This window comes from Podarcis melisellensis, assembly GCF_964234715.1.
Source record: "Podarcis melisellensis genome assembly, chromosome: Z".
NCBI classification, from domain to species: Eukaryota; Metazoa; Chordata; class Lepidosauria; order Squamata; family Lacertidae; genus Podarcis; species Podarcis melisellensis.
Genome location: NC_138547.1, coordinates 27,335,547 through 27,355,962, shown reverse-complemented (window position 1 = coordinate 27,355,962; position 20,416 = coordinate 27,335,547). Strand labels below are relative to the sequence as shown.

At 42.4% G+C, this 20,416-nt stretch overlaps 1 protein-coding gene across 13 annotated transcripts in view; it reads right to left on the bottom strand.

Moving 5' to 3' along the window:
• TENM1 (teneurin transmembrane protein 1) overlaps nucleotides 1-20,416 on the bottom strand; it is a 391,653-nt gene that overhangs the window by 302,648 nt on the left and 68,589 nt on the right. The window contains exon 1 of one of the 13 annotated variants that reach the window (XM_081897287.1): nucleotides 17,538-17,553. The exons of 11 other annotated variants lie outside the window; for them this stretch is intronic. The gene's annotated coding sequence lies outside the window, so the exon portion shown is untranslated. Of the gene's footprint in view, nucleotides 1-1,158; nucleotides 1,218-17,537; nucleotides 17,554-20,416 lie in introns of those variants that run through there. One more of the 13 variants, XM_081897285.1, reaches the window with a different exon arrangement.

The following is a 20,416-nucleotide window of genomic DNA, read 5'->3' as shown; positions in this document are numbered from 1 at the left end:
TTCACAAAGCAATGGACCGATAACACACCCATATCTGCAGAAGTTTCCTCTTGAAAGAAGGTGAGACTTCTTTAATTTAAAATAAATTTTTCTATTTTAATGTAAAGCAATCATCTAAAATTAAGCAAGATCGTGTTTAATTTTAGCTGCTGGGTCATTTATAATATTGTTCATTCTCCCCTGCCCCTCCAAAACAAAGTCTCTAGAAAGCAAAATGAACAGAATGAAAATGATTCACACAAAATAAATTAGTCTGGTGAAGTGCTACCCTTTTTGATCCATATGGTAGCATATGGCAAGGCAGGCAGAAAAAAGATGTGTTACAGTATTTACTTTTCAGTTGTGGAACTCTGTATTGACTGTGGTGTGGCTTTCACTTTTCTATAATTAATTTCATCCTCATAAATGATATTCAATCAACAATGCATTGCATTTGCACCTTTAGATGCAAACTTAATCATGTCCCCCACCCCATTTCTATTCACAACATACAGAACACAATTAAAATCATCAACAACAACAAAATAGTTAAAACAGCATCTAGTATTAGTATAGGAGAGTCATATAACATTAGTAACCACAACAGCCACAACCAAACACCAAAACAAAATCTCAATAGAAACAGTCAGGAAATTCCAGGAGAAACAGAAAGGTATTTTAAAGCTGCAATCCTAATCCCATTTACACAAGAGTAAGACCCATTGAATTCAATAGGACTAACATCTCAGTAGACATGGGTAGGATTACAATGTAGCTGCCTGCGAAAGCCCTTCTATAATTGGTGCTTGCCTCATTGCCATAGGGCTCCTTTGAGAAGAAGGGCAGGATATAAACTGAATAAATAAATAAAATAACAAGATGGGCACCATAATGGAAGAGGCCTTCTGTGGAGCCTTGGCAGCCAGACTTCAAGTAGATAGTAGAAGAGTCCAGAGGGTCCCTCCTGTAGACCTGGGCAGACCATACAGGGAAATGCAACCTTGAGCACAGGAAAGCAACATATCTGAGCTACTTCCAGCTCCACCTTGAGGATGAAGGAAGGGAAGGGAAGGGAAGAATCATTGAACTTCTCTGGCCATGATTTTCCAATCCATGAAATGAGAATAATAATAATGCTTGCCTATCTCACAGAGGAACCAATGGTTTTAAATCACTCACCTTTCCCAATGAACGTCAGGGCTCTACAAAAGGCAAGATACATCTTGCACTAAGCATGTATTAGTATCTCTCTAGAAACCTTAAGAAAAATTGAGGATAAATTGCTATAAGTGTATGTATGAACATTAACCTGAAATCTTAATTTTATGGAACAATGGCTCTGAATAACAGAAAGGATAGAAGCCTGCCAAAAGCAAGATTATAAACTTGCATCTCCAAATGCGCCATGAGCCATTCAGGACTGAAGATGGTGGATTTTAATTAATCACTTCTTAGAGGTGCAGTGCTGTGATTCAGTAGTCGGGAATTAGACAGCTACAGGCCCCTGGTTTTGCTGCTGGGTGTGATTGGGTATAGCTGAGATGGAAACACAATTTCCAAAAGGCAGGGAGAGCTATAACCCCCACTCCTCATACCTACAAGAATAACAGGAGGAGTCTGCAAGTTTTCAGGAGGAATTCTAGTGGCCAGTCAGGGCAAAATAATTGACAGAAAAAGTAAAGATGCTTCAACCCCCTACCTCTCTCTCCCTTTAACAGTCACTAATAGTCTACATGCTTCAAGGAGGAATAGGGGGTGGGTGGCCTATCAGATTTTTTTTTTGGACTTCAGCTCCCATCAGCTCTAATCTTTGGCTATGCTGCCTGGGGCTGATGGGAGTTGAACGGAGTCTAGAAGACCACAAATTCTCCACCCCAGTTAAAAAGGATGAACCACAGCTCAGTGACTGAGCACATTCTTTCCATGCAGAGGGTGCAAGGTTCCGTCCCCAGAATCTCCAGAGAGCACTGGGAAAGTCTGGAAGCCTAGCAAGCTGCTTTAAACTGTAGTGGACTACACTGAGCAGAATAGACCAACAGTATAATTCTGTATAAATTAGCTTCCTGTGTGTCTGAATTCTCCATGCAAAAAGCTGTGGCAATACCTGAAGGTCTGCCAACATCAACCCCCCCCCCCGAACCATAAGACTCTAAAAACTACAAAGGAATAGAGAGGAGCAGCGATATTGCAAGGCTTACTGCATGCATCACGCTCCCTATTTCCCACATTTCCCAAGTTAAATAGGCAGAAACAGCTTAACCTGATTAAATTCTCATGCCCTGGACAACTGCAGAGTTTCACCATTGCTCGGCAAGCTTAATCCATAAACGCACAAAATGACATAAAACATTTCTATTAATATTCCTTTGCAAGACACTAAACTTATAATTTTGCAGGAAAGGAGCATATCTATGAAAGGAATTAGCAAGGACCTCCAAGCAGCTTTTCAAGGGTTAGTTAAAATATTAAGATTTCCCCCCTCACAATAAACCTCCCCACCCTTCAATGCCTGCAGCGGGTGTGTATGAATGTTTGACAGGCAGTATAATTAAACATCTGCAGCAAGAAAAAGAACATTTCAATATTCTTTTTTCTCCAAGATTATGCTCATTTCAGTGTGTTAAAAAGAATCAACGTAGCAAATGAAGGACTTTCTGCCTGACCTTCCTGTATTAGTTTCCCTTTTTAGGGAGTGCATTAGGTAACACAAGTGGGAGCCATTGGTGGCTGGTGCTTGTTGGGACTGGTAGGGCGGGAAGTAGGGAGACCAATAGTAGATGGGACCAGAATGAATGAGAGGCAAAGGCAATTCTATCTTCTTCCCTGCTGAGCAACACTATGACTAAGAAGGAGGAAGCTGACAGAGATTGCCATCCCCTGTAAAGAGGCAGGCAAGCGGGGGCTAAGGAAAGACAGGAGGACAACCAAAATGATCATGGGTCTGGAAACCAAGCTTTATGAGGAACAGATGAAGGAGCTGGGTATTTTTAGCCTGGAGAAAAGGAGACTGGGAGGAGATATGATGGCCATTTTCAAATATCCATGGAAGCTTGTTTTCTTCTGCCTAGGAGGGCAATAGCCAAACCAACGGTTTCAAGTTACAAGAAAGGAGATTTTGACTAAACACCAATAATAACTTTTTGATGGTAGGAGTTGTTGATGGTAACACCCTCAGAAGGTGGTGGATCCTCATTTATTGGAGGTTTTTAAGCAGAGTTTGGATGGCCATCTGTCATGGATGCTTTAGTTGAGATTCCTGCATTGCAAGGTTTTGTTTGTTTTTCTGAGCCTGCTGATACTTCCAAGTGCTTGGATGTTGTTATTTTGACTACTACTTATGAATCCACACTTAATAAGCTCACAGTTTTTATATAGGAAGAATAGATTCATCAGCATCTTTAACTTATGTCAGTCTTTCTGTTGTATTTATGTACATCCTGCCTAGTTCTTGCCTGGTGCCCAGTGCTGAGTCATCAGAGGATGAACCAGACACTGCATAGGTCAAGGACCTGCTGAAGAACCCTTGGTGATGTCAGAGGAGGTAAAGGTAGAAAGGTAAAGGACCCCTGGATGTATGAATGTTTGACAGGCAGTATAATTAAACATGGTCCAGTCAGATTTGACTAGGGGCTGTGGTGCTCATCTCTGCTTTCAGGCTGAAGGAGCCTGAAAGCTTTCTGGGTCATGTGGCCAGCATGACTAAAATACTCTGGCGCACAGAACACTAACGAGTTCTAGAGTGCACGGAAACACTGTTTACCTTCCCGCTGCAGTGGTACCTGAAGGAATCCGGGTGGCGCTGTGGTCTAAACCACTGAGCCTCTTGGGCTTGCTGATCAGAAGGTCAGCGGTTTGAATCCCCATGACGGAGTGAGCTCCTGTTGTTCTGTCCCAGCTCCTGCCAATGTAGCAGTTCGAAAGCACACCAGTGCAAGTAGATAAATAGGTACCGCTGCAGCGGGAAGGTAAACGGTGTTTTCATGCACTCTGGTTTCTGTCATGGTTTTCTGTTATGGTGTTTCCAGAAGTGGTTTAGTCATGCTGGCCACATGACCCAGAAGCTGTCTGTGGACAAATGCCGGCTCACTTGGCCTGAAAACAAGATGAGCGCTGCAACCCCATAGTAGCCTTTGACTGGACTTAACTGTCCAGGAGTCCTTTACCTTTTTTACCTTAGCAGTGGTACCAGTTTATCTACTCATGCTAGTATGAGCGCCACAACCAATAGTCAAATTTGACTGGATTTAACTGTCCAGGAGTCCTTTACCTTTTTACCTTGTCAGAGGAGGAGCCACCTCAGTCCTTGAGAATCCCCACACCAAAAAGGCCCGGGTGAAAAAAAGCAAAAACATAACATGTGTATGAACCCAGAGCTGGTGTGTGGCTCATGAGTAAGCAGTACAGTGGTGCCTCGCAAGACGAAAATAATCCATTCCGCGAGTCTCTCCGTCTAGCGGTTTTTTCGTCTTGCAAAGCAACCCTATTAGCGGCTTAGCGGATTAGCGCTATTAGCGGTTTAGTGGCTTAGCGGCTATTAAAGGCTTAGTGGCTTAGCGGCTAAAGGGCCATTAGCGGCTTAGCGGCTTAGAAAAAGGGGGGGCGGAAAAAAATTGCAAGACTCGCAAGACGTTTTCGTCTTGCGAAGCAAGCCCATAGGGAAATTTGTCTTGTGAAGCGCATCGAAAAACGGAAAACCCTTTCGTCTAGCGGGTTTTTCGTCTTGCGAGGCATTCGTCTTGCGGGGCACCACTGTATCTGGAACTCAGTTACCACCAGCAGCTGAGGTTAGGGTATGTTCTAGGACACCAAGGTGAACAAGGTCTCCGAGAGCCTTATAGTTGCTGGAAACAACACAGGTCTCTGGCTCCTTCATTCCAATTGCTGTGCTGTACCTTGTCTGAACACTCCGTGCTATTGACCTTGCTTCTGCATTGTTTTTTGGACCTAGAATGATTCTCCATGCTTGACATTTGTTGAGACTATGCTATGCCTTGAACCCTGCTTGTTGGGGGAGCATTTTGCTAAAAAGTTTTTACTTCCTGGGACTGAGACCTAGTTTTATAACTGTAATTGTTTTATATGTTTTTACAGTTGTATATTGTATTACTGAGGAGCACAACAGTTTATAAGTTGTTGTTTTTACCCACTCTTCACCATAACGATGATGCAATATACAATTACAAAAACAAATAAAGTTGTTACAATTATAAAGCAAGAATGAAATTATAAAGGAGGCTAAAGGGGGAGTGACATGTGGTGGTGGGGAGTCCCAAGGGTAAGAGAAAGAGGGTTTGACAGCTGCATTTGGTCCCTGGACTAGAGAAGCTCGGGGGGGGGGGGAGAACCGAGGGGCACCACTACCTCACAGCATATTCTGGCTGAGGCAATCGCCCCACTCTGCCTAATGGCAGAACTGGCCCTGAAGATTGCTTTAAAACAAGTTATTTGATTAGAGCCATATGTAGTCCAGTACAGATAATGTATTCTGTATAGGAAAGTTTCTTCTTGGTTAACACCATCCTAGACTAAATATTAGTAAAAGCATTTTGCCTCATCAGTTCTGCTTCAGTGCAAACATACGATTAACAGAACGAACAAGCAGTGTGGATGCTTTGCCATCAAACCCTGACAAATGACAGGCAAGCATGGTCATGGGAGTACCATAAACTGCTGACGCTGTTACACCAGAGTTTATATTGCAGTGGAACCACATTACAACTAGGAGTAGAAAATTAAATCCCATCAAGCATAGCTAAATGTTGTTTGCACTTAAGAATATGTGAGTAAAACCAATCCAAACCAACACACGAATTTGGTGCAAAGGTTTTCTAATATGTAGGATAATCCTGTGCAACCTCAGGCGATCTTCCAACAAAGCATTTTGGATGCCTATGTGTTTACTCTCTGACTGCCTTATAATACAAAGAAGATGCTTACCTATTGGCCACCTGACATCATCACCATCCAGCAATGGAAAAATTACATCTGCAACCACAAAGGAAGCCAGCTTTTCTGCAAAGGAAGGAAAGACCTAGGATTTCTTGGGGGGGGGCAATTTAAATTGATTTAACTGAGGCTCCTAAAGAAAATGTATCTGGAGGGAAGGTTTTCTCTTGAAAAAGCCATCTCTATTCACAGAAAACACGTCAAGGCACTTTGGTTACACGAATAGCACATGGGACAACTCTACAGCACAGAGCTTTAAAGGACAATGGGTCTAACCACTGAAATGAATCTGCCCATTGTGGAGACAGTGTGTGGCTTGAAAGCTTAAGAATGGTGGCCATTCCTTCAGCATGCTAAGGGAGTAAAGCCCTCTTCAGGCATTCCATAATGGGAAAGTAAACATGTGGGGTTGGTGGAGAGGGCAGCAAAGATGGATATGCTAGCTCTGGCTCTGCTCCTTCACTTTCAAACTTATGGAAAGCAAAAGTCTGCAGCAATGAGCCTTTTTTTTAATCCATGGAGTCTCTACACAAGCTTTTAAATTCTGCACAGGGACACAGGAAACCGCATTATCCTCAGTCATATACTACTAGTCTATCCAGCTCAGTACTGAAGCAGATCTGGACCTGGTGTCCCTTCAGACAGAGGACTATCATCTGTAATTTAATCCTTGAAGACTACTTTCTTTTGTATTAAGAAGCTCAGAAGCTAACAAACAAACAAATGGTGAAAAAGTTGAATAATAATAATAATAATAATAATAATAATAATAATATCATCTGAAGCTCCAACTGTTCCCTTACAAACCCGTGCAAATATAAGTTCCTCTGAGCATCTGCTTTACATGCTAATATCATCTGAAACAGGATGTGTGGCAACCCACAGCAGGCACTTCTCCATGGTGGTACCAAACCTATGGATTTCCCTCCCTAGGGAAGTTTGTCTGTCTCCCTCCTTATTGACTTTTAAACGCCAGACCAAAGAGGCCCTCTTGCGTAAGGCTTTCAGGTTTTCCTAATTACCCATTTCCTTCCTGTTTCTAGATTCAGGTAGGTAGCTGTGTTGGTCTGATGCAGTCGAAATAAATAAAAAAATTGTCCAGTAGCATCTTAGAGACCAACAAAGTTTGTTCTGGGTATAAGCTTTCATGTATCTGAAGAAGTGTGCATGCACACGAAAGCTTATACCCAGAACAAACTTAGTTGGTCTCGAAGGTGCTACTGGACAATTTATTTTTATTTTTATTTATTTATTCCTTCTTGTTTCAGTTACTCTAAATCATGTTGCTAATTACTAATTCATTTACTGAATTTTTTGAAAATGTTATTTTTATACTATTGTAATTTTTGTATGTGTTTATTAGTGTACAGTGGTACCTCAGGTTACAGATGCTTCAGGTTACAGGTGCTTGAGGTTACAGACTCCACTAACCCAGAAATAGTACCTCGGGTTACAAACGTTGCTTCAGGATGAGAACAGAAATTGTGCAGCGGCAGTGCAGTGGCAGCGGGAGGTCCCATTAGCTAAAGAGGTGCTTCAGGTTAAGAACAGTTTCAGGTTAAGAACGGATCTCCGAAACGAATTAAGTTCTTAACCTGAGGTACCACTGTATTTGTGAGACTTTCAAATCAAGGGCAGCTTAGAGATATTTTATCAAAACGTGGAAATCAGTAGCATCTGCCAATGCCATAGAAGTAGGTGCAGTTGACGATTGATGTGCAAACCTATGTTTTTCTGCACTGCATTTCATTTATGAAGGACAGCTATGCATCTTCAGAGACTGCATAGTACAATGAGAAAGGGTTTCAAACACACATCTCTCCTTTTAGTTAGTCATCAGACTGCATTCATCTTCCCTTTGGACTTTTCCTGCCAGCGATTCAAAGGGAAATACCAACTGTGCATTCTGATCCGATAGGAAAAAAAAACTGCAACTGAAAGACAGAAACTGAAAGTGATCTAGCATAAAATGATATCAAGTAGTAGCGTTAAATATTGTTCCTGGCTATGCTGGATATCACTCATCAGAAAACACATGCATAGGATTTGCCAGGCTGCATGATACCTTTTCATGGGTAACTGATTAATCTTTTGACAGGTTCGTCCATGTAATTCGAGGGAGTAGGTTTCTGTAACACAGCTGAACAGTGGTGAAAAGGGACTGAAGAAACTATGGAAGCATTCAGACACAGGGGAAATTGTGTTAGTTTTCCTGGTTATAATCCTAACACTTCTGTCCCATTTTCTAGCATTCTCTTTATACAGCCGTATCTGTTGTGCTGTGGAACTGAGGCTTTTTGATTGACAGAATGGCTATGTTATACTAAATTTTATTCATGCCTGTGGCCATGGTGTGGAACAATAGTGAACATCACTGGACAACAACACCGTTCCTCTATCCTTCTTGCACATATGTGCTCCTGGTCCTCCATGATTCACCCATGAAAATGGCAAGAAATAACTGTATGCTGGGATACGGCCCCAAATTTCATCACTTTATTCCTATGGTTTTCTGGGTTAATAGGGTTTCAAAGAGATTATTTCTGGAGCCAATTAACATGGAAATTAGAATCGAATGTCCACTATATTCCACTTCATATGTTATATGAAAGTCTCGGATACAATATGGAAATTAACAGCCAGAGAAAAATGGGGGAAACAGAATAAACTGCTGTGTGGATGCAGCTTATGTTTAAGAGAAAAGCTTTCCTTTATGGGGCACTACAGAGCAGTTTATTAATTTCAGTTTCATAGGGTTGGATTCCGATGCTTAGAATAGACCCTTCTGAATGCACTGCTGTCACTCAAGGCTCAGCTGGCCTCAGTGGCACAGAGTGCCTTCTATCAGCTTTGGCTGTTGCAGACTCTCCAAGTGTCCCTATTTTCAAGGGACAGTCCATCCCAGTTTCTGATTTTATCCTGGAATGTCCCGCTTTTCCTTAGGATGGCCCTATTTTCACAGGAGAAATTTTGGAGTTTATGGAGTTATGTGACCCTGAGCCAAGGAAATAAGTAACAACAACAATAGAAGAGGACATCCCTATTTTCATCGGAGAAATGTTGGAGGGTATGCTGGTGCCCCAGTTGCACCTGGAAAGGCATAGCCTATCTTCTGTAGTCTATGCTCCAGTAACCTAGGTTGTTGTTGTTTAGTCATTTAGTCATGACCGACTTTTCCTGACCCCATGGACCGGAGCATGGCAGGCACTCCTGTCTTCCACTGCCTCCCACAGTTCGGTCAAACTGTTGGTTAACTTAGGTTAGATTACTGCAATGCATTATACATAGGGGCTGCCTATGAAGATTGTTCAGAAACTTCAGCTGCTGCCAAATTCAGCGGCCAGGCTACTCACTTGGACAAGACAATTTGACCATATAATGCCAATCCTGGCCCAACTGCACCAGCTGCCAATTGGTTTCAGGGGCCATTTCAAAGTGCTGGTTTTGACCTACAAATCCTTAAACAGCTATGGACTGTAATACCTCAAGGACTGCCTCTCTCCATAGGAATTGACCAGGACCCTGCAATCACCATATGAGGCCCTTCTTCATGTGCCTTCTCTGTGAGAGGTTCGGAGGGCAGCAAGACAACAACAGGCCTATTTTGTGGTAGCTCCCCATTTGTGGAATGCTCTCCCCAGGGAGGATCTCCTGGTGGCTTTGTTACATATCTTTAGGCGCCAGGCAAAAACATTCCTCTTCTCCTGGCCCTTTGAGTAATTAAACAATTGACGGCCTTTTAAACTGTTTGTGGGTGTTTTTTGTGTTTGTTTGTTTTTGCTACTACGTTATGCATATTTGCGTTTTTATTTTGTAAACCACCCTGTGATCATCAGATGAAGGATGGTCCATAAATTTACCGGTAATTAATTAAGTAAGTAAGTAATGAGTAATAATAATAATTACTACAAGTCTCTTTTCAGTGTGATTCCATCTGCCATCTACATTTAAACAGTCATGGCTTCCACCAAATAACCCTGGGAATTGTTGTTTGTTAAGGGTCCTGAGAGTTGTTATGCAACCCCCATTCCCTTCACAGAGTTACAATTCTCAGTCCCTTTTTCCAGAGTACTCAGAGAATTGTAGCTCTCTGAGAGAAAAATAAGGGCCTCCTACCCTAACAACAAATTGCAGTTCTCAGAGTACTTTGAGAGAAGCCATGGCTGTTCTAAGTAGTATAATAGTGTTTTAAATGTAAACTGCTGATGGGACCTATGACTAAGTTTGTCTCCAATTCAAGGAAGCAGACCTTAAACCATTTAGCTCTGTGACCATGACTTGAGCAGCTGTTTAAAAGCCTATACATCTCCATCCACACAATATGTAAATGATATGCAGTTTCTACACTGTAGAAACAGACTAAAAATGGTGTCAGATCCTGACTTTCCCCAAAGTTAAATATAGAGCACAAGGGTTTTTCCCCCCCATTGATGCAAAAGGTCAAGATTTCAGATGTTCAGGTCCTACAAGACCTTCATATCCAGAAAGATAATCATTTGCCTTCACATCATGGCAGTAAAAAGAGATGACTGCCAATGTAGGCGAAGGATTCCAAATACATAATGTGCATTTGTTCATTTTGTCCACACATTGGTCTGCACATCCCCACCCCACCCCACCCTGTATGGGTTATAAGTTATCCCATACACACGTTGCATTTTGACTTAAAAGGCACTTTGGTGCCAACTCTCACACTCCACCATGTGTTGTGGTGCTTCTGGACAAAGGAGAAACTCATCCAGCCGCAAAACCAGTGACTTGACCACAGAGCATTTTCCACCTCATATATACCGTATTTTTCGTCCCATAGGATGCTCCGTCCCAAAGGATGCACCTAGCTTTTTTTGGGGGGGGGGAATTAAAGGGAAAATTTCCCTTTATTTCCCCCCCAAAACCAGGTCGGGGAACAGCGGTATGGTGGCGCTCTGCCTCCCCACTGTCCCCCAAGCTTGTGGGGCTGGCCGATGTCTGCCTGGCGCGCGGGGTGCTCTGCTTCAGGGCGCCCTGCGCGCTGGGTGGCAGGCTGCTATCCGCAGAGTGGGGAGCCCTGCGGGAACTCCCGCGGGCTCCCCAGGCTTGCGGATAGCTTCCTGAAGCCCGGAGAGCGAGAGGGGTCGGTGCGCACCGACCCCTCTCGCTCTCCAAACTTCAGCGAAAGCCTGTATTCACCCCATAGGATGCACACAGATTTCCCCTTCATTTTTGAGGCAAAATACTAGACACAGACATTTGCACAATGGATAAAGCCATTTCAGGGAAGGGGTATAGGTTGATGGTAGGATGCGTGCACTGAATGCAGAAGGTCCTAGTTTCAACCCTCATTGCCTCCTGGTAGAGCTGGGAAAGACCTGTCTGAAATCCTAGAGAACCACTGTCAATCATTGCAGGCCATACTGCGCCAAATGAACCAATGGTCTGAGTTGGTAAAAGGTAGTACCCTACAATTCTATGTATGAACTGCCCACAATGGTGCTACAAAAGAGATTCTGTTTAAGACCCTGGGGCATCCTTTATTCTCATTAACTCTTGACAGCATTTTAAGTTAACAAAACTCAGAATGCCAATCTGCATTTAAAAATACCACTAATGAATGCTCCGTGCATTGAAGTTCCACTTCAGGCAAACCACCAGATGAAAGGTTTACTTTCATGAACACCCAAAACAATGATTTTAGTGTAATGGCCACGGCGATCATTATTTTCCAGTGTCATGTCAATGTCATCCTTTGCAAACACACATCACTGTGTTGCAAGGGTTGTTAAACAGTAGACTCAAGTCTTAGCAGAAGTCTTAATTAAAACTTCGACTTTAAACAAACTTAAAACAAACTCTTAAAAGCTACCTTTTAAAAAGTTAACTTTTAAAAAATAATAAAGCTAAAATAAAATTAAAGCTACCCTGAAAACAAATTATAGATTAAAAATTAAAAGAGAGAGAGCCGGTGCGGTGTAGTAGTTAGATCATTAGACTAAGATCTAGGAGATCAAAGTTCAACTCCCCACATGACCATGAACCTCCATGGGTGACTTTGCTTTATTGTCCCATTCCCTATATGTATGCTGCTTCAAAATGCAAATAATAAAATATCTGTTTATAAATATCTTCAATAATTATTATTTTTAGCTGTTTTGGCAGGTCAATTCCAATGAATGTTAACATTTCCCCAGCAGTACAGATCATGGGAAAAGGTTTTCCTTCTGATTTTGATTCATTCTCTCTGCCTCTCTCTCTGTGCCCTCCATACTTCTCGTCTTTGCTGCAGTTGATACATGAGTGGCGAAAGCAGCCTATTCTAACATAAGCAGGTGGACACCTATAGCTGCTGTTGTTAATTACTCGCCCTTCACCCTGAAGTAATGGGGTGGATTGCAAAATTAAAATACAATATTACATTACAACATCATTGCCACAATGCACAATAACATACTGAGCACAATGCAGAGATACCCTTTGTGCAATTCTCCCCTCCGCGAAGAGGAGAAAGAGCAAAAGTGTATCCTCCGCACAAGCAGCCGTCATTGCCAAGGAGTGGCAGGTTCACACATTATTGAAGGGGAACGCGGAAGACAGCATAATCAAATTTGGGCAACAGAGTGAGAGAAATAGGAGATTGCACGCTCAAATTTCTACTTCTCCCCTCTGATACATGTGCTATTTGTGGTGAAGCTTCAAATTCAGTACAATGCAAGCTTGAATGTTTGGTTTTTTGGGGTAAAATTTTAATTACCAAGCCTGAAACTGGATGAGATTTCTGAACTTAAGCTGTTACATGAGCTGCCTAGTTAATTTTGACACCCCTGAGGTATGAAACATGCTGAGTCATCCTGCACGACTGAAGAGCTCTTCATGTTGCAAAGTTTCCATGCACTTCTTTTTGAAAAATAAGCTAGGCCTAATTAATCCAGTTAGGTATAACAGGAGGTTTGATAGGGGATCAAGAGCCTTTGTTGCAGCAACAGCTGCTCCAACATCTGCTTTGATCTGCTTTTCAATCACTCTCGCCTTTCTGTGACCACATTCTTGGTTTGGATCATTGCAAGATCATTGCTCAGTGGTAATGCCTATGCTTTGGATGAAAGTAGTCCCAATTTCAATCCTTTCCATCTCTAGGTAGGAGTGGGAAAGACTCCTGCCTTAAACCCTGGGGAATCACTGGCATTCAGTGTAGACAATACCAACATAGATGGGCCAGTTGCATGAGGAGTTCCTATAATCTTACTCTTGTGAAAGAACCATAGCTTCAATATCCCTGGACTAGAGTCCTATTCCTCATGCCTGCAATGAAATGCACTCAAGTCCATGAAGACACCATAACTATTTGGTTAGTCTCTCAAGCCTGTTAGTTGTCACTGCAACAGTAGAAATACAGATTCCCCAACTGAATTTATTAGATTTGTGGAGATTGTAGCTTCTCCACACTGCTCCATCATAGCAACCCAATCTGAGAAGAGGGAAACTGAGGAAAAGCTGCTCATTTCTATAGAGTTCACCTTCAGAAGAAGGAGATTGACTAAGGATGGGATTCAATTAAGTTGCTGCATACATAGAATGAGGTCCAAACGTGCAACAGGACTTTGCCCCCTCTCCACCCCAACATGCCCACGCCAAAACATTATATTGTTCCCTGTGCTCTAACATTGGGAAGGGCAAAACAACTCAGCAGGGTTATTTGAAGCAGATAGCAAAAGGTTTAAGCACCCCACCCTGCTCATTCCCTGCTCAAACCCCTACTTTCCTGATTCCTCTTTCCATTTTTCTAAACAAGATAGGCTCTCTGTCACAAGAATTTGTATGTAATTTGCAGCATGTCTTTCAATATGTTAGCATAATAACTAGAAAAACAACTGCAGCTCATTGATGAACACAGTGTTCATTGGCAGAAGCAGCCCAACAAACAACAAGTCCATTAAGCAAATCCCCAAGTTTATTTTGGGCTCTGGACAGAAACAGGTAGATCCATTTATCAAGCTTAATTTATTGGGTGTAAATGACTGTCAGCTCTTTGATAAAACAGTTCTCCTGAGCCACTTCAAATGCACAGCCAATAAAGAGCTGTCTAGCAACAAGACGCTTTATACATTTCTCCCCTTCAAAAAATGAGATAATAATAATTAAAAAGCGAACAAACAAGAGCTATTATCCTGGCAGATGTCACACCTCCAAGAATCATCATCTGTACTCTAAAGAAAGGATGGATACATCAGTTTATTTCTGGTGTCTGTCTGACATGGGCTCATTCATGTCTCCATTTTTGCACTAATCTGTGAAGTCTTTAGGTGTTTATTTAAATATGAATTTTCACTAATACATATTTTATCACAAAATTCATATATAAATTACATATTGTATCTCAGTGTACTCATTTCCATAACTATTTTATCCTAAGGTGCATACTTTTTAATGCATTTGTGTACAAAAGTTTTAAAGGAGAATTCTATCTCAAAATTCAGATTAAATCCAAAGGACAAGTCCTGCCACATCCACACTGCAATTAAAGCACTATTTTAACAGTCATGGCTTTCCCATTAAGGAATTCTGGGAACTGTCATTTCTTAAGGGTGCTGGAAGGGATAAAATAAAGTTTCCAGTATTCCTTGGGAGAAGCCCCGACTGTGAAAGTAGTATAAACGCACCCTCTTATTGCTACTTCAAAGGTTGGCTACAAACTTCTTTTCTTATGTAGCATGGAACTCTTTTCTTTTTTTAAAATTAGATTTACAGCCCAGTCTCACTGTTCATGATCCACATATAGAAGCTAGATTCCACAAAGGGATCTCCTCATCTCAGCATCGCAAAGAATGTCACATGAGGGCCAGGGGGAGTCTATTGTACATGGTGTACCCTCTTTGTATTTGGTGTGCAGATCTGGGGCATAACAAACAAGCCCACTTCATCTGAACTTTGCATATAATTAGGTGTGTGTGAGGGTGTATGTGTTGGGATACTGCCAGGGAGACAGACAATCAGGCAGGCCTCCATCGCCGTCTCTGGACAAACTCGATCTCCCATGGAAATAGCATCAGTCAATTAGCGACACGAGCCTCAGACACATTCCAAGACTCATGCACACCCTTTTCAGCAGAGGTTCCACAATGGAAGATTCACCCAGAAGAGCATAATTACAGCTTTATTCAACGTTGGTCAGAACAAAGGAAAAGCATGACTGCTTGCTTTCATGTCGAGAAAAAACAGCCAGAAACAAAAGCTATATACAAAACGGAAGCTCCCTGTGAGCAGGAAGTGACACACAACAGCCTGCTCCCTTTTTAAGGAGGAACGGAAATATCCTAACAGTATGTTGTAGTGGCTAGAGTGTTGGGCAAGAACTTGGGTGTTCAAATCCCAACTCAGCCATGAAGGTCACTGGATGACCTTTGGCCAGTCACTGCCTCCCCGCCTAACCTACCTTACAGGGTAGTTCTGGGAATTAAATGAGTGGACGAATCATGTATGCTACCTTGAGCTCTCTGGAGAATAAAAGTAGATAAAATAAAGACCTGTCATATTTTGATTTATCCCCTTTATGAGCAAAGAAATTTGTATTACATCTTTGGAATATAAATTAGGCAACACTCCCACATTTATTAAATTGAGCATAATTTTAATTTTTGTACATGGTCTTTTTCATCCTTTGGAAAGTGGGGGGTCAGGACAAATACTCCTGTTAAAGTTAAAAGAAAATGACAGGTGTCTTCCCCCAATTTCATGTTTCATTTTAAAAGATGATCCTGTAACCCCACAATAGCTGTAGAAAGAAAGTGTCGTGTGTGTGTGTGTTTAAAGTAGTGTGGGGAGGGGTTCAAGGTGGCTGGTAAATCTTTTTGTGACCTACTAACTGCTGTAGACGTATTTTTAAGGCTAGCTTTTCCAACTGGACCTTTGGTGATGACAACCATTTAAAGTGCACGTGCAGATCCAAAACCTGTGGGTGCCTGTTTGGGCAGGAAGATTTTTTGGACCAGCCCACAACACAAACTGACCGACAAGTATAAAAAGTCTGTACTGCTAGAGAGGCTACTGCATTTTGCCTCCAGATTATAGGTTCCACTAGGCATTAACACAGAGGCAAGGAACCTGTGGACCACCAGGTATTTTTAGACTGCAACTTCTATTGCTTATTGTTATGTTGGGCTGGCCTGATGGGGATTGTAATGCAACATTATCTGGAAGGCCACTGGTGAGCCACCCCTGCATGGATGGTCTAGCAGCACGGAGTGTCGGGAGTGCTACAACTTCAGTCATATCTGGGGTTCCTGAGAGATAACCCTCATGGAACCAAGACAAGCATCACCAAATGATCCTTTTTGGACAACATGTTTAGCTAAATATGCAGCTTTTTGACCACCGTATTTCCATATTGCAAATGTGTTGCATTTTTCCTACTCACTCTGTATATTCACCACAGAAATATATTAAGCCATCAGACTGACTATATTGGCTTTCCAGGTTCTAAACCTCACCAATGGGGAAGGTTTGTTCATTCCCCCCCCCCTTTCCTTGGTTTTGTACTCTCTGAACTGTAGCATGTTTTGTTAATATTCCATTCCATAGCTATGAGGCCCTCACTTTCTAGCAATCACAGCAGGGTTTAAGCCAATGGCTGCTTGTGCACTCCTATGCCAGATTGCATGAGCACTGAAAGTTTAATTGGTAATAAAGATACTGTCACTTTGCTTATATCCAGCAGAGGAGCCTGAAATGTATCTTATTAGGTAATAAAGAACTGGAAAGAATCACTTTCTTTCCTATCAACATGTGGGATTCTCTAGGGAGGCTGGCGCTTTTCGTTTGATGTACCACAGCACATCAGATAAGCATTGGAGGGGGGAATGAAGAACTATGTCAATAGAACAGGGCAAAACATATCTAATCGATTGATCGACTGCCAATCTGATGCAGTTTGCTAAAATAAAATAAAAGTCTGTGCATAAGGTATTCAAAGGAAATCTAAAGGAAGCAGCCATCATTAACTTTCTCCTTGCAGAGCTGCAGGATAGAATCTGAAATTCAGTTCAGGACTGATAAGCTCTGACATAAAAATTCATGGCTCTTAAACTTCCATTATTGAAGTCTTGGACTTTCCAGAGCTTTAAAATATCAAGTTAAATATTCCAGATGTGCCCATATTTATGCACTTGAGAGCTCAGTCAAGCCAAAATAATATTCCTGAATGATTTACAGGCAGCTACCCCATTTGCATTGGGGTTACATTCTGAGGCACTGTGTCCCATCCTGTCCCACCCATTTTGTGACGTTTTCAGGTCACTTCCTGTTTCAATGCAGTGCTCGTATGCACAGTCACACACATATTGAACACATGTAAATGGGTGGGTTGCCTGTATTAATTCGCAAAAAATTATACGCCACCCTTCAATGGAAAGAGATTCCAGGGTCACAGGTCACAACGATAAAAGAATACAGTATAAAGTTGATCAATAATGGTCTGAAGGAAGAGGAAGATTTCTTTTCCTTCACCCCAAATGATAGATTGACAATTTCTATTCATTTCCTTTTGGGGAGATGTTTGTTATCCTGGATATTTTTTTGATAATGAGCATTCACGCTTTACACTGTGGGATCGAGCGAGGTGCTTTGGACCTCAGGGAACTTACCAGTTTGTGTGGGCTGCCTGCCTCTTAGTACTATTCTTTGGAGGCTCACGCCGAGCCTCAGTAGTCAAGTTGCACTGCTGGGAGGTGGGGCCAGTTGCATAAATAGGGGGAGGAGCAGGCAGTAGCCAGGCAGTCAACTCAGGAGCTTCACCCAACCACCCAACCCTCCCTTTGTTTAATGTTTCTTGTTTACAGGTTAACCTTTTTCTTCCTGTTTAGCGGGTGCTGCTACGGTCTTTTGACTGGTTGCTGTTGAAGAGCCAGGAAGAAATTTTCCCGCATTGGCAGGTTTTGTCTTCCCCATAGCAATTTGTCACAACTTTGGCAGTTTAATGCCTTGGGTGGAATCCTTTAGTCTTTTCTTCCCTAAAATGGGGGGGGGGCGTGAAGTGGTGACTCACCCCCTCCCCTGCGGCAGTGATTCCAGGGTCCCTTCTTAAAGGGGTTGTAATATGGGTACCACTGGCCATACACTGAAAGGTTGTCAGTGAACTACTCTGTGTGCGGGGATATGGGGTGAGCTGCTTGTGTACACATACGTCTCACAGAGCACCCCCATATCCCGTTTACCCTAATGAGCCCCAGTTCCCTCGGCTGGGGGGCTGAGAGGGATACATGCCCAATGCCTAAGGCAACGTCTTCCTACATTTGAGAGTTTTAAAAAGTTGTGGCCAAATTTTAATTCTGTAACACGCCATGAGTCATTTCTGGTTTCCCTGGGGGCTGGGGCAGTCACCGCCTGGTCACGCAATTCAAATTTATTCCTCCTTAAGAGAATGTGCATTTTATTATCACCAGCATTCAGTGTTCTTTGTTATTGATTTTCATTTCTTGTCTATTGTGCATGCATTTTTCAATGTGTGAAGTGGTTATATAAGACTTGTTCATGTTTTTGTGTTCTTTTGGAGGGTGGAGGGAATATCCTTTGGTCCTTTTAGTTCTTTTTTCTCTCATATGATCTTTCTTTCTTTTTCTTTCCTTCCTTTTTTTATCTGGATGTGATATTTTGTATGGCTTGTAATACAATATAATTATTTTGTTTGTTCTATTAGTATTATTACGTAGTTTCAATATTTTTTTGTATCACTAGATTAAAGATTAAATGTTTGCAAATGCAAACTGAGAACTTGCTCAAATACATACAGTACATATAAACAAAAGCCCCTTTCAGGTTCTCAGAGAGGGCACGAGGAGTGGGGGTGTTCATGCCATGAGCCCTTGATCCACCACCAAACTTTCAGGACTGAAACAGGTAAAGGGTTTCTAAGCCAGACACCTCCAGAAGCCTCCTTCAGACCTTCCTGTGGAATGTGGGAAAGTCAGGGGTTCCAAGGGTGAACCCAGCATGCCGAAAGACATTGGAAAAAGAGGTTGGTGCAAGCGAGTCCTTCCAGACTGCAACATTAACTTGGCAACGGAATAATGCATAAGTGGTAGATTTATTCTGCTTTAGTCTGTTCTGCAATGGTATCACATCATTGCTATTTGAAGGGGCTAAAGGTAAAGGTAAAGGTACCCCGCCCATATGGGCCAGTCGTGACCGACTCTGGGGTTGCGCGCCCATTCACTTAAGAGGCCGGGGGCCAGCGCTGTCCGAAGACACTTCCAGGTCACGTAGCCAGTGTGACGAAGCTGCTCTGGTGAGCCAGCACCAGGGCAGCACATGGAAACGCCGTTTACCTTCCCGCTATAAAGCGGTACCTATTTATCTACTTGCACTTAAGGGTGCTTTCGAACTGCTAGGTGGACAGGAGCTGGGACCGAAAGACGGGAGCTCACCCTGCCGCGGGGATTCAAACCACCGACCATACGATCGGCAAGTCCTAGGCGCTGAGGTTGTACCCACAGCGCCACCTGTGTCCCTTTGAAGGGGCTATAGCTCAACAAAAACAGGACAAAAACGAATCAGAACTTTTGTGGTATAAAAATTTATGGGAGATCTGTGGGAACTTATGGGATATGTACTGAGTGGAAGTGAAGAAGTGTAACCATTGTTGGAATAAGCAACAGTACTGCACCTGGTTTAGACAAGGGAGAACCATTCTGCTATGACAATCCCTTAACTTTTGCAAGTGTAAACTGTATTAAAAGTGTGATAATCTGCGACTGGCCCAATGAAATCATGAGCACAAATGATCATGACTGCACAATAGAAAGGACATCTGGAGGCGGTTCTGAATCTCTCTCCCTCTCCCTCCCTATCTCCAGTATGCTCATTTGTGAACACATGAATAGGGCAACACTCTTGGAATTCCTTTTCAGAACTTGAGCACTACTCACTGGGAAAAGGCCACCTTCGCTCTGCTACCCAGCAGGTGCTGTCATGTACCAGGTCTCATTTCTACAAAGAAATTGCACATTACCTTTTCTGCTTCTCATCAGAAATACAAGGTCAAAAGGGAGGGAGCAAATAATATCCTGTGTTTAAAGTCTGACAAATCACCCACATAGGGCTGGCGGACAGGATACACAGATCTCCTTGACCATGCTAGTAAATTGATTTTGGCAAAGGGGTGGAGGAGAAAGAGGGAGAGAGAGTAAAGATGTGCTATGCAATGAGAGACAATAGCAAACTGTACACTTACCAAAGAATCACCATTTAAAAATCCCCTGCAATTTAAGACAGATGTAAATATTCATTAAGATTTATGTCCTAAATTACAATGTAGATGCATTAAGCATTCCTTAAATCCATGTTTATGGAACTGCCTCCCTAGGTAGATATTGCCCCTGTGCTGATGATTTTTAAAAGGGCCCAGAAGACTGGCTTAATTGATAGTTTAGTGCTCTTCATTTGACTGCTCCTGCTTGAATTCTTTATGCCTCCTATTCCTGGTGATATTGCTCAGACTGCTGCTGCTACGATATGCAGACAACTC